Raw genomic sequence first — 14,873 nt, 5'->3', positions numbered from 1 at the left:
TTAAAATAAAAATTGACTTTAGTATCCTTGCATCCTTTTTTTTTAATTGCTTGCTTTTATATGTTACTCTTTGTAGGGGCGACTGCCCTCTCTAGGATAGACTGATAATGACATAGTGTTTGCATATGCAAAAGACAGACACTTTCTAATTGTTTGCACAATTTATATAGCTAGTAATTACCAGAGGTTGTATTTAAGTGACTTTACTGTGATAAGACAGATTGCAGCAAGATAAGATTTATATAGTAGGTTTCATTAAATTAAACATCTTGTACTAAACCATTTTACGTCTTTTAACAAAATATTTTGCTACCAAAATGGAGCACACATATTTATTGACACATTGATTACAGTATAGATTTAGTAGGTAAAGGTTATTTAGTTCAAAACATTTATATTATTAATTTTGGACACACTTGATACTATTTTATTTGTTATCACTAATCTTAGCTTTGTATTTATTTTCCATAAGAATATGCCCAGCTTTCTCTTTATATCATTGGATGGTCTCCAGAGAGACAGAATGGGACAATTGGTGTCGGCTGGATTACCACGCCCATTTCTTTGCAGGCCCCTCCAACACAGTCAACCCACTGCCAGACTTTATGTTTGGCAGGCCTTCTTCTCCTTTTCGAATAACTGAGGGACGCTACTTACTGGCTGTTTCACTCCATAAGACACTTAAATGAGCCTCCCAGGGTTGGGAGGTGAGATAGTCCCATGTAGTGAAATGCCGGGGAAGAAGCATCCCTCAGTGACCCATCTAGGAGAAGGAGCTGGGGCAGGACTGGTGGCAAACTTTGCTGAGGAAGGAGTGCCAGCAGAGAGCTCACTGAACATAAATGCTGGTGGTGGGTTGGCTGCAGTGGGAGTCCACGGGCGTAGTAATCTGGCTAACGCCAATTGTCCTAGACCCCAAAGAGAGGAGTGCAACAAAAAACTTACTTAGCTTCACTATGTAAACTTGCTTTCAGCAGATTCTTTGCTTGAGGAGGAATAAAAGAACAAGTTCTGATTCTCATTCTGGATACCATACGGACCTGAATTTTAGGCTGTTGTATTAATTTTTTTAAGACTGAAATATTTACTGGTAAAATTGTAAATTTACTGGTATTTTGTAAATTAATTTGTATTACATAAGAGTTTCAGGAGGGCATATGCTAACAATACAATAAAATTAATCATTTTGATTACATTATATGTGTCCCTTAAATAGTATCGCAACAAAAAAACAGGACTGAGTAGTTGTTTATAACAAATGTCTACAGGTCATAAAAACATGATACCCATATAGCTCCTGTCTGTTTAAGTGATATATTTCCATTTTGTTTCATTGATCATTTCATTATTCAGCATTGTAATTCAATTAACTTTGATCAATAACATTTTATAATGAAGTATTGTATTCATCTATCTTCAGGCATGAAATGTGGCTCAGCCAATCACTTACATTATAGGATTCAGGGGTGGGATTCTACCAGTTCACACCTATTTGCTAGAATTGGTTGTTAACATTCTAAGCAGTTCGGAGAACCAGTTGTTAGAAGAAATTGCTGGCCTAATCCTGTAAGGAAGGCAGGAAGGAAACATTCTGGTGTTGCTTACAGAAACTGCCTGTGATGACCCGTAGTCTCTCAAAATAACCCAAAACATACATTAAAGTCCGGTAAGGCCTTCAACTTAACTTCACTGTTTTATTAGGCACAGTTTAAAGTCACAAAAGTAAATAATGAGGCAAAAAGAAAACCAAAACAAACCACATTGACAAGAGTTCCGAAGCAAGCCAAGATAACTAATCATAAACTCCAGGAAAATAACCGAGGAGAGTCCATGGGAAGAACACCAGCAAAGATAAACCTCTTTCAAAGCAAACACTAAACTTTGACTCCAGCAATTCTAACTGCGTAGTTACAAACTTATATACATAGCTCCCAGCTGCAAGCCATGAGGAGGTTCATGGTAATCTCCTCTTGAGTAGACCTCACTTTTCCCTGATCCTCTCCTCCCTGCGTGACCTAGGATGGATCGGGGATGGGCCTGGATCCTCCTCTGAGTGCTCAGCCAGCCTCTGCCCTTCCCCAGCCTCCTCCACCACCTCTGGAGCCACACTCCCACTCCCTGTTGGCTGTTCCTCCTCTTCCTCAGTCTCCACCAGGGGCATGACACTGCCTCTCTGTTAACTTTTATTACATTCTTGGCAGGACTAGACTTCCTGTCTCAGGAACGTCTTTAGAGTTTTTTTCCCCTCCTTTGCTGGTACTTTGCTTGTGTGGAGTAACCATTCAAAGTTACAATGGTACTGAAAAAAGTGATTTGTGACCATTTTTCACACTTATGACTGTTGCAGTATCCCCACAGTCATGAGAGGCCAGGTAAGGAGATGCGTGTCTCGATGTGAGTGATATTGAGTTGGCCACACCCAGCCAGTCGCATGACCACCAAGCCATGTCCACCCGGTCACATGACCACCAAGCCATGCCCACCACTTAAGCCACGCCCACAGAACCTGTTGTTAAAAAATTTGAATCCCACCTCTGATTGTTATCTTAGTGATACAAGTTGAGGAGGATTAAAGACTCCATCTTCTGTTCTTGGAGAAAAGTTCAGGAGCAGCTTCATAGAGCAGCTTCATAGTCCAGTCTCATCATGCTAACTGTATCAAGGAGCCAGATAGCTTGTTAATGTCTCTGCTGTGGTGTATCCAAAACTGCAACAAAGCAGGTCTTTTCACTTGAAAGGCTACAGCTCTGCAGAACTTGTAAGTGATTCTGCCTTTGGTGAGAACTTATTCATCATCCAATTCCTATTCGTTTTACCCAAAGGATTCAGTTTTCATATCAGCATTCTCTGTCATTTGAGTTTTGCAGATACTGAGACAATTGCCAGCCTAGATCAAGTTTCTTTTGAAGATTTGGGTAATGGAAATGATAGGAACTTATAGGCATGCTCACAAACTCACAGTGTGTTTAGGATTTCAATTGACCCTCATTTTTTATTAGTATACATTTTTTCACTATTCTGAATCCATTTCTTAAGAGTTAAAGGTTTTTTTTTTTCATTTTCAGCAGGCAGTGTCATAATTCTTTTAGGCAATAATGAACTATTCCTAGTATTTATCAAAAACGTTATCATGAAAACAACAACAACAAAAGAGCCACTGGCTGTAATCCCTGGTATGTGAAATGGGTAAATCAATACATTGGCAGCAGAATATTGGGGAAAGGATCTGGTCATTAACTCACTAATATAATATTGATTGACTTAAAAAGTGGCATAGATTTCCAGTTACTGTCTTTTAAACACCGGTAACACTCATTTATATAGTCCATAATAGAGCTGGAAATGCGGCATAAAAACTGTAGACCTTAGCCATTGTAATGAATACATATCAGTTCTGTGCTGCAAAAATCCAGAAGAGCAATAGATAGTAGCAAGAAAATACAGAAAATTCTACTGGACATCCAGATATAAGCAGTTTCAGTTCTGGGATGCCTACAGCTTTCCAGTATTTCTAGAAACCCTGCTTTTGTCTTATATTTAGTATTTAATGATCCAGTTCATATCCACTTGAGTTTCTTTACATCTAACTTCTTTTTTTGCCAGGCAACTGTTACTTATAATATTCATATATTATTATGAAAGATCTGATTTTTGTATAAATTGTAAATGTTCTTGAGGAAAACTCCTATACTACAATGCTAAATATAAATATATATTTACATTAAATGATACAGAATATATTCTAAAACATCACTGCCTAAACTAAATTCATGAAGGGGTCCCTTCAATTAGATATTCAAAACACCACTAGGTGGGGCTATTGTTTATTCTGCTTATTCATCTTGATGCCTAAATGTATTTTGTGCTCAAAGTGGTCTCTCTCTGTGTATGCCTATATATAATGTTCTGAGTCATTCATATAATCCTGGGCAGTTCCTAGTGCTAGAAACCAGGAATGTGTGATTTGTGGTCTTTAGGCATGAAATCTGGTTGAATGACCTTGAGTCATTTTCTTTCTCTCAGCCCAACCCACCTCACAGAATGAGTACTGTTATAAAAATAGATAGGAGCCTTATGTGTATCACCTTGAATTGTGCAAAATAAAGTAGGATATAAATGTAATCTAAATGGAAAGAATGTAAAGTGGATGGATAACAAAGGCTAAAAAGAAAACCTAGCCGCTAATTTTTAAAGCAGTTTCCAGAAGGATGCTGCTTATATAATCAGCTAAGATAGATGGATGTATGGATAGCTCAGGGACAAAAAAAGACCAGTGAATCTTAGCAGAGTATCTGGAGCTAATTTTTCTCCTTACTATAATTACGTGGGTACACAAAAACTTTATTTCAGAGTAACCAATTTGATCAGCTTTAATTTGAAAGAAAATATTTCAAGATATCTTCTTAAACTGCAATTTAAATATATGGTTCCTCATGTATTCTAAAGCTGGGCAGAAAAACGTCAGTGTTTATTGCCTCTGAACCATTTGTGTTATTAAGCCTTATTTTTTTCTCTGTTGAAAAACTGCACATTCTTTTCCACATTAAAGGTCTGGCAGAATGGTTTTTTCCCCGTATTTTTGAAAGAAAAAGAAATTTCAACTTAAGAAAAATGTTTCAGTTTATGTTTTTGCTTATCCTTTCCAACTTAACGGGAATTCTTTTTGGGAGAGAGAATGGAATGAACATTAACCGAATGTCTTAATATCCCTGATTGTTCGCTAAATGATCAGATATGATGCTGTTTTTAGAATTGACTGAAAGGAGCGGCTTTTCATAACACAAAGATTCCTTTTATTTAAAAAAGTGTACTCTCTCACACATATTTGATAGAAGCTAAAAATACCATACAGTTATTGAAGAAGTAAAAAAGGCTGTCTACTGTTTCACAAATATATAATTGCTTTTCGCTAAGTATAATAGTGTGTTAGTATGCTTTCTTCTTTTTGTATGTTTACATATATTTGTAGGAAGATTGTTGCATCCCTAGTAACAATGTATCCAAATGGAAATTAATTTTTTCTACACTGTTTCTGGAGCTTCTGATCAGCTAAATAAGTCAAGCATGGATCAATATTATTGAATGGAATGAAAAAACTACTTCATTTGCATATTTGTATGAAAGATTAGTTACTTTAAAAAACTTATCTAATAGCAGGGGCTCATTGGTACTGGGAGAAAGCAATATACATTCCTTGGAGATGACCATGAAGAGCTTATCTAGTCACAGAATTAGCTTTCATGAAGGATACTGTCTCCAGCTATACAATTTTTCCATCTTCACTCATGTTACTATATATAAACAATTTAATATATGTATTCTTTTATTTTTTAGACTTTTTACTCTCTCTGTAGTCTCTTGACTCCAAACTAAAGAAAATACATCAAATTTGCCCTAAACTGCTTTTTTTGTTTAAAAAGAGCTTGCTCTTCTTGTTTTCTCTTCTTATTTCTGTGTACAAAGAGGTATTTGCTTTCAATTGCTTCCCTTTATTACTCCTTGCTGTTTGGTCTGATTGTTGCTTGTAATTATGTGAATTACATCAACGACACTACAAATGCAGAATCTTACTTTATGCTTTCCCTCATGCTACTAGATTTCAGATGCTGAGTTAGAAAACCTCTGAGTGGGATGCAGAGGTGGTATTCAGTAGGTTCTGACCAGTTCTGGAGAACCGGTAGTGGAAATTTTGAGTAGTTCGGAGAACCAGCAAATGCCACCTCAGACTGGAGATTTTACAGTGTCCTTCCCCTGCCATGCACACCAAGCCACGCCCACAGAACCAGTAATAAATTTTTTTGAATCCCGCCACTGGGGGGATGTAGTCATTGTTATGAGATAGGCGGCTCTGTAAATTATTTAAATAAATAAAGTTCATAAAGACTTTAGAAGCTTGCTTCCTGGAGCTAGACTGTTAGCTAAAGCCTGGATACTAATTTGTATTAAAATTAGTTGCTAGATCCATAAAGGAGTTTTGGCCTAAAATTAAAATGTACTTTAGGATCTCCCTGAGGATTGTTTTCCATTTAGATATAAAGTGTCTGACTAGATTCTTTTTGAGCAGCAACTTGAAAACAAAACCTGCTCTACGTAGTTTTTGTAATGTGTTATTTCTGTTGTTCACATATTTAGTTGTTTCCAACTCTGATGGACAACAGTTTGCCAAGTTTGCCTCTCAGCTACTTTGAATTCTTGTAAGAATATGCTTGTGATATCACTGATAGCATCTTGTCGTATTAGCCGATGATATCTTTATATTGTACTTGAAGGGTATGCTTGCTTTTAATTATTTATTGAATAATTCATTGTAGAAAAATATTGGTTACAGTTCATCAGATATCTTACATAGTTTAAATGGAAGGATCCTACATTTTAGAAAAAATACTGTGGGGAATTTTTTTTTTCATCTTTTGGAGCTAGATCTATCTTTCTTAGATGGAAAGAGAGTGTGATTTTGGAGGACAGGCTTCCGCAATTCTGCTAATAAAAGCAAACAAGAATCTTTGATTATATGAATGCTTTAACCTAGTTTATTGCAACCACCATAGTCAGAATTTAGTTTTTTGGAAGTGTGCTTTATGCAAGTTTTCTGCAGTGCCTGCTCCCTATAGCAGTTTCTAGATAGTGATTTATCTATTAATATTTATGGCAAGGAGAGAGAGAAGGATATTGTGATATGGTTTTATCATCATCATCCATTGGGGTTATACTTCCTGAATGCATTTGCATTATTCCCACAATTATTCTGTATTCATTACCTAATAAATCCAATGTTATGCAGTGAGTCTTATTTCTGAATGAAGGATTTAATTTTAATTTCATGCAGTGCTAAAATCTGTGTATTTATTAAAGAATCTGAGAGTCAATAAATTTTTCACATATTCACATAAAGGAGCAAACTGAAACTTCTGGAGTTCAAACAAAAGAAAATACCTTTCTATTAGCATTCTGACTGAGTAAATAACATCAAACACAGCCTTAGATAGCAGAACTTCACTGATAGCCTTGGGGGAAACCAGAAGGGGAAGCTGTATTTTAATTTATCTAAGTGAACCATGAAAGGCTTTAGTATCTGGATAATGATTAGTAGTTGGCAAGATCCAGCTCTTCATGGTGATATTATGCAGGCTTTTTCTTGGCCAGTGTTTATTATTTTATGATAGTTTAGGTTGTGATTTAAGCCGTGACATAAAGCTTCCTTACAACAATGCTATTTCAAGTGATCTACAAATTAAAGTTGCCACAAGAAAGTCACAAAAGGAATATTTATTTTTAAAAATATGATTTCTAAAATTTATTTTACCTTCTTTGGCCAATTAATAATTTATTCTAAAATTATTTAGGGTGCATCTGAAAGGCTCTGGGTTATTGGGCATTAGTAAACATCACTAATTTAACTCACCAGAGTTAACTCACTAATAAACAACTTGTTCAGAAGGTGAAAGGAAATAAGTAGGTTAAAAATTAGCCTGTGCTCCTTTACTTCAATCATCTTTTCACACAACCATTTTTTCCCTGTATTCTGCAGCTACAATGTTGCATGCTCCAATAAGCAGGCAAAGTTAGGCAAAGAAATAATTAGAGCAGAAAGACAGGCATGCTATATGGCCGCAGAGACTATTTTTCATTGCCTTTCAACTTTAACACAGCTATCATTCTGCTGGTCTTAAAACCCTCAAGCTGAGTTGTTTTCAAATTCCATCTACCTGTAGGGATCTTTTTCCAGTGTATCATCATTTGATATCAGGGAGATGCTGTATATAATATCCAGTACTTGTCCCAAAATTTCTACTCCCATATGTTTCATATGGACAATGCAAAATAGGAATGAAGAAATCTTTTGTCCACAGGTAATTTTATCTCTGGTATTATAGGTGGAAACATGTTTTTTTCAGTTCCAATGCAACTTGCACATGTTTTTCTAAAGATTTCACAGGTGTACATCTAGACATTAATTTACATTTAGAATTCAGAAAGGTGCTTGCATCTATTTGAAACAAAGTGTGCCTATTTGTTTCTAATTTTAAAAATCCTATAAAATGTATGTTTAGACAAAGCATGGATGTCTATCTCTGCATGTGAATTTTTAAGAAAAGTGGAAACATATTTCTGTGAAACAAGTAAATGATATAGAGATAGCTATCAACTTATTTCCATTCATTCAGCAACTGTCAACCTTGCATGAACAATGGTTACAACTGGTCCTGAGATCTGGTTGTCCCAGCACCCCAGTGGTCATATGATCACAATTTGGGTGCTTGTCAACTGGCTTGCACTTAGACTGGCTGCAGCATCCTGTGGTCATATGATTGCTACTGGTCACATTCCCTGTTGGCTTCTCCAGAATGTTAATGGTGAAACTTGCAGGAAGGTCACAAGTTGCTGGAGTAAGTCTCCCTCACCTGTGCATCTTTCCCCTGACCCTCTGCCCTTTGCACCACACCAGCAACTTGCACACTTCTACATACCCTCTCCAAGCCTCACTGCGCTCCTCACACATTCCTTTGCACCCTCTCTGAGCCTTGCCATTCCTCATTCTCACTCTGACATGGCCCCACACATCTGGCTGAGCCTTGTGCTATTCCTTTCCTCATTCCCCTCCTTGCCTAGCAGTAACCATCTCAAGCCTTGTGCTCATATTATACAGGCCCCTCATGAACTCTCTCCTGCCTCCCACATTGCATGGGTGAGTGGGTAACAGCAGATAGGGAAAAGAGAGTATTCCATTCAGTGATTGCCTAGGCAGCTTCCAGAGTAGAGTAACCCAACAATAAGACCATCACGCATCACCTGAAACAAAGCATCTTGTATGTGGGTAGATGTGTATGAAGATAACTCCTTAATTATATCATTTGTTCTACCTCACTGTTTCAAGCTGTCAGATGAATTGTGTGACAGAACTTGTCGATTGCTTTAGTTAAACTGACTTTTCTACAGTAAATAGTAACGGTGAATTAATTCCTTACTAATCCATTTCAATACCTGATAATCAGCCCTCAGTCAAACTATTATTTGCAAAACCCAACAAAACATAATTCTCTTTCCCACCTTGTAACAAGCCAGAAGAGCTTTTAAGAGTCTTCCCAGGAGAAACAGATGAGTAGATAAGTTAACTGGAGTGAAAAAGTTCCAGGATTCTGGCCCAGATTAAATCTGGAAGGAATCATAAGCATACTTCCCAAATAGATTATGGTGAAAATTTTGTTTTTATTTTGGATGTTCTTAATGTTTTGTCTGACAATTTTAATGGCTATTTTTCCCCAGAGGCTCAATTTCCATCTGACATGAATTTCCCCCCTCTTTTTATATATATTTACTATTTGTACATGTTTACTTTTTTCCTCCAATCCAACCTCATCTGTATTTCTTTATCCTGTTATGTGCTTCTTATGCTTGCAATTTCCTTGCTTCCAATTATTAGGAAGCCGTCATTTTAAAATCAGCAATTTCAGAGGCAATTAAGTGAATTATATATATATTCTGACATACTTCTGATATACACTGTATATTTTTATATACTACAGATTTTATAGTTGTCTTATCACTTTAATTCAAGAGCAGCTGATGCTGCTCTATAACTTTAGAATGCTATCAGATTTTAGCTTCAGTTTGACATTCCTGAAGACTAGAAGTCATATAGTAAGTGATGCCATTTTAAGTATTGATTCATTCATGAAAACATTGGCCTCCTTCATACATTTTACTAAACCATAATGGATAATGCATCTTTCCAACTTGAAGACCAAACAGATAATATTATGACTAAGCAATAGATATAATGCAAGCTAACATCAAAATGGAAATATTTCAGTATTATTTGGAATATATTGCTATAACAGGAAAAGTAATAAATACTGTACATACTAAAATTAAACCAGGGAATTAATTATACATAAATTTAGAGTATCTGTCTAGCATAGGTTGGTTTGTCAGAGGCCAAAATGATATTACATATAATAGATACATTATATTGAATATACAGGCAGCTATAGTGTAAAATGCTTGGTACACAATAGAGGTGTATCTATAGCTGGAATTTATTTAACAATATTTTATCTCTAGTTTGTTTTTCAAATAGCATTGAACAGCCAATTGGCACCCATTATTGATGCATTTTCCTATAATTAATTTGTTACCTTCCTGGTATGGCCTGTTGGGAGCGTCAATAATATTACACAAAAATGTTAAGTCTTGATGGGCTTGGAAAGGGGAATAGTTTATTCTAAATCCCTGCATCCTCTCTAAGGCCATTGATTGTTTTTACATGCTTATTCCATGCAATCGGCATGTAATCTGCATGCTACATTAATTATTGGGGAATTTTACATGCAGCAGCCATTTCCAACCACAATTTCCACAGAGTCAAATGATATGGGGGCAGACAATGGCTGCTGTCTCTGTTTGCCATCTCTTAAGCCAGGGCATGTCTGGAAATCCTGCATAGCTCTTTCATGAACAACAAATAAACAACAAAGCAGGAAACTGATTCATTTGGAATCAGAATCTCCTAATCTAATCTTTTACACTTTTGTTGGTATTTCCATTTCTACCTTCCTCATAGCAATCCTGGAATGATTTGTACTATTCGTCACTGAAGTGGATGACTCATAATTCAAGTTTTGCCAGTTGCTTATTTTCTCTTAATGTGCTCATTTCTGAATTCACATCCTTGCATACTAGTCACAGAACAACAAATCCCCACAGGATCTAGATGCCTTGCTTTGAAAAAAGCATATTTGTGTGTTTACTGTATGTTGAAAGATCATCAACATTTTCCCCCCAATTTCATTTGTGATTGGTTATTTAAATGGGGACATATTGTTGGCCCACTTCACCTCCCGATGGTTCAGTACTTATTTTCCAGAGTTTTCACAAAATAATGTTACCAAGCCCAGTGTACTTACTGGCCTGATTCAAAAATTGTGCTAAGACCTGAAAATGTGGAGTCTACAGGACACAGACGAGTATTAATAACTGAACAGATGCTATTCATAAAAGTCAAGAGAACAAGCAAATATTAAATATATCATATTAGAAAGTTAATTTGATTACTATTTATTTGTTGTTCCTTTCCCTTCTTTTGGAATATATACACAGACATGTACAGATTTTTAAACTGATTCCTAACGTAAGAAGTTTCCTTACCACTCTTAACAGATCTGAAGCTTATCTCCCATCAATTTGAAGGATCCTTTTGATTTCCCTTCTTCAATCTGGACATACCTCAAATCAACCATTTACACAAACATTGTAACAAATTACAAAAGCACCAAAAAAAGTCAGGACACAATGTCTCTGTATGATATCATTGTGACCTCTGACAGACCAACCTATGCTAGGCAGATAACTCATTAATAACAGGGATTTCTTAACAATGAGAGTAAAGAAATAGGCCTTTCATTATGAAACTTGGTGAATTAATATTTCTCCCTGCTTATGGATCAGCCAGAAATTTTAATTCTTCACATGCTATAGTTGCTACTTTTTCACAAAAATAGCTACAGAGTGAAGGCATACATAAAATGATGGCACGTCCAAATCTATAAATGCTAGTATGAAATACTATTGCCATAAGAAAATAAGATTAAGGACCAGCTCTCTAATTACATATCTATTTCATTTGTTGTCCATATATCACAAAGTATCCCAACTGAGTATAAGATTTAAAATACTCCATAGTCCCCTGGCCTCCAAACAACAAATTGATGCAAATGTGCCTCATTTCACAGGGCTACCTGTTTCCAACTCTTGGAGATGTATTCCTATATAATTATATTTGAAGAAAAGTTTTTCATTATTGCTTAAGTTTGCAATTCTAGATCAACTTTCCTGTGAGCAAGTATTCAATAATACAATGTTTTATCAGTTGTGTTTGGGAGCATAGAAATATTAGAGAAAGGATTTTGAGTTTTTGTTACATCAAGCTTTTATTTTGTTCATATTAGACTTGTTGGAAAATTCCAGCCTTTTGGCATTCTGCCCAAATTGGTTATAGCAAAAATGGGTGGGGTAACTGGAAATCTGACTCTCTGGATTTTAAACTATAAAGTAAATATAGTATATATTATAAACTTAAACTATCAAGTTATTCCTATAAATATTTGGCCTCTGTTTTATTATATGTCAGTGTGCAGACAGGATTAACCAACTGTTGTTATGGAGACCAGTGTTTTAACTAATACGGTTTCTAGGTGATAGTCTTTAAAAAAAAAACTTTTCTAGTACCTTGTCTTTGCTGTTTGGGTTTGTATGTATGCGGGTGGGTATTGTTTGTATTGATCTGACTAGTTTAGTAATATTTCATTTTTACTCACTACGTTATTTTAAAAAAGGAAATATATAAAATTGAAGAAAGCTAAGCAGGGTTGCATATGGTTAGGGCGTGGAACAAGAGGCAAATTCAGAGCTATAGACTACAATGGGAAGTCAAAAATATATTCCGGAAGGCAATGGCAAATCATTTCCTTACCTTATTAAGAAAATTGTGCAGATGTGTTCATGAAATCACCATATGTGGGACTTATTTTGAAGAATATCTGTGTAGGTTCTCAATCATCCAGGTCATGGTTGTCCCCAATGTGTTTTTCCAAAAGGCAACTGAAATTTCTTGTGTTCCCCCCACCCTTTGAAGTTTTTTGTTGAAGTTCTGAAGAAACTTCTTGGATGAGAAGCAAAATGTTTTCAAGGAAAAATAAGGAAACTAAGGAAGTCCAGTTGTTTTGAAGAAGACTATTTTTAAATCAGATGTCCTCCAGACATATCTATACTTTCCCCTCCCCTTTATTGTCAACATGTTCCACATTTTCTCAGAGAACTCAAGGTGACGTTCTTGTGGGGTGGTGGTGGAATCTCTAGGTATCTTAGCCTCACAACAAGAGACTGACTGGCCTATATTAACCCAAAGTGCACTGTGGCTAAGCAGGACAGAACCCAGTCTTTTCAGTTATTTAAGCATTCCTGCACATTGACAGCTAGTAGTCTCAGAATGACCCATGCATTCACCCATGCCTATCTCGCCATGGAGCTACTCTATATGGCTCACACCCTTAAAAAAAAAAAGCTAAGAAGTAAAAAGGAAGTTTAAACAAAACAAAAATAATCGAAAAAGGAAACAAAGGAAAAAGAAAACAAAGAAAGTACATTGATATAACTAATAAAAAAAGATGAGTGAGTGCGAAATGGAATGGAATGCAAGGTAATGGACACCTGTTGACACATGCACAATGATTTCCTAATGCACACTCTGCCCTTTTGTCCCTGCATTCTGATATTACTTGGTCCTTTTTGCCCTCCATTTAGTTTTTCTCCCTACATTAGCTGTATGAGAACAGAAAAAAAAAATGAATGGGCAGCACTTGGAACTGCCTATTTGGAGGAACCCAAGCTCCTGTGATCAATATGTGTTTCCTTGAGGTGAAATTTTTGCATTTTATTTATGAGAATATTCAGTAAGATGAAGAGAAGCAGAGCTTTCTAACTCTGCAAATGTAAAATGCCCTGGCTCTCACCCGCTTACCTACTAGAAATCCTGACTGTGCTCACTGTATTTTCTTCTTACTATACAAACATTCATAGGTGTTTAACTGCTCTAGATGACATGTAAAGCTCAATGAGGAGACTTTCATAGGACTGAACCCTTTGATTCAGGGGAAAAAAAAAAGGTGAAAAACAGCCCTCCAGATTTTCAGGGATGATGATTTTTCATAATAGTGAATTTTGCTAATGTTCTATTATATAAGTACATTATTAGAACTTTGTTGTATACATTTTAATGGCGTGAATAATACTTTTTAAAAAAAGAAACAAGGAATAAGAGACAGGGTCATTTATTTTTAAAAAAGATGGATTAGAGATTAGGTGTACTTTCAGATTATGTGAAAACTAGTGCATAGTGTTGAATGACATACTATCAGACCAGTGGTGGGATTAAAAAAAAATTACTACCGGTTCTGTGGGCATGGCTTAGTGGGCGTGGCAGGGGAAAGGATACTGTAAAATCTCCAGTCAGAGGTGGTAGTTGCCGGTTCTCCGAACTACTCAACATTTCTGCTACTGGTTCTCCAGAACTGGTCAGAACCTGCTGAATACCACCTCTGTGTCAGACATTGTACAGGTAGTCCTTGACTTACAACAGCACTGAAAAAAATGACTTACAATGATTTTTCACACTTAGGACTGTTGCAGCATCCCCATGGTCATGTGATTATATTTGGATGCTTAAGAAGTAAATCACATTCATAATGGTTGTAGTCTCCCAGGGTTGTGTGATCTGTTTTTGCGATCTTCTGACAAAGTCAATGGGAAAACCAGATTCACTTAACAGCTGTGTCATTAATTTAACAACCGCAGTGATTCACTTAACAGATGTGGCAGGAAAGGTTGTAAAATGGGGCAAAACTCAACTGATTTCTCACTTAGAAACATAAATTTTGGGCTTAGTTGTGGTCATAAATTGAGGACTACCTGTATTTCAGTAACTGATGCTGAAAACTTTACTAGAGCTTGTCAATTAAAATTGTCTCTGACAATTCCCCATGGTCAACTCATCATGACCAACTTGCCACAGCCAACTCACCACGGCTAATTCTCCACAGCCAATTTGCCACGGCTAACTTGCTGCAGAACAACTCACCATGGCCATCTCCACATGGGCCAACTCACTGCAGGAAAATAGTTACACCAATATCAAAGAAATGATAGAACCATTAAAGAAAGCATGCAAAAGGAGGAAGAGAATAAAATGTGAATGGCAAAAATTAAAATATTTAAAATAATTAAATAGAATTGTTACATTGTCCAGCAGCAAGTTGGCTGTGACAAATTGGCTGCGGCAAGTTGGCCATGGCGAGTTGGCCACAGTAAGTTGGCTGTGG

This window comes from Pseudonaja textilis, chromosome 1 (genome assembly GCF_049901715.1).
Source record: "Pseudonaja textilis isolate UNSWEBS1 chromosome 1, rPseTex1.2, whole genome shotgun sequence".
NCBI lineage: Eukaryota > Metazoa > Chordata > Lepidosauria > Squamata > Elapidae > Pseudonaja > Pseudonaja textilis.
The sequence above is the reverse complement of the archived record's forward strand: the minus strand, read 5'-3'. Positions refer to the sequence as shown.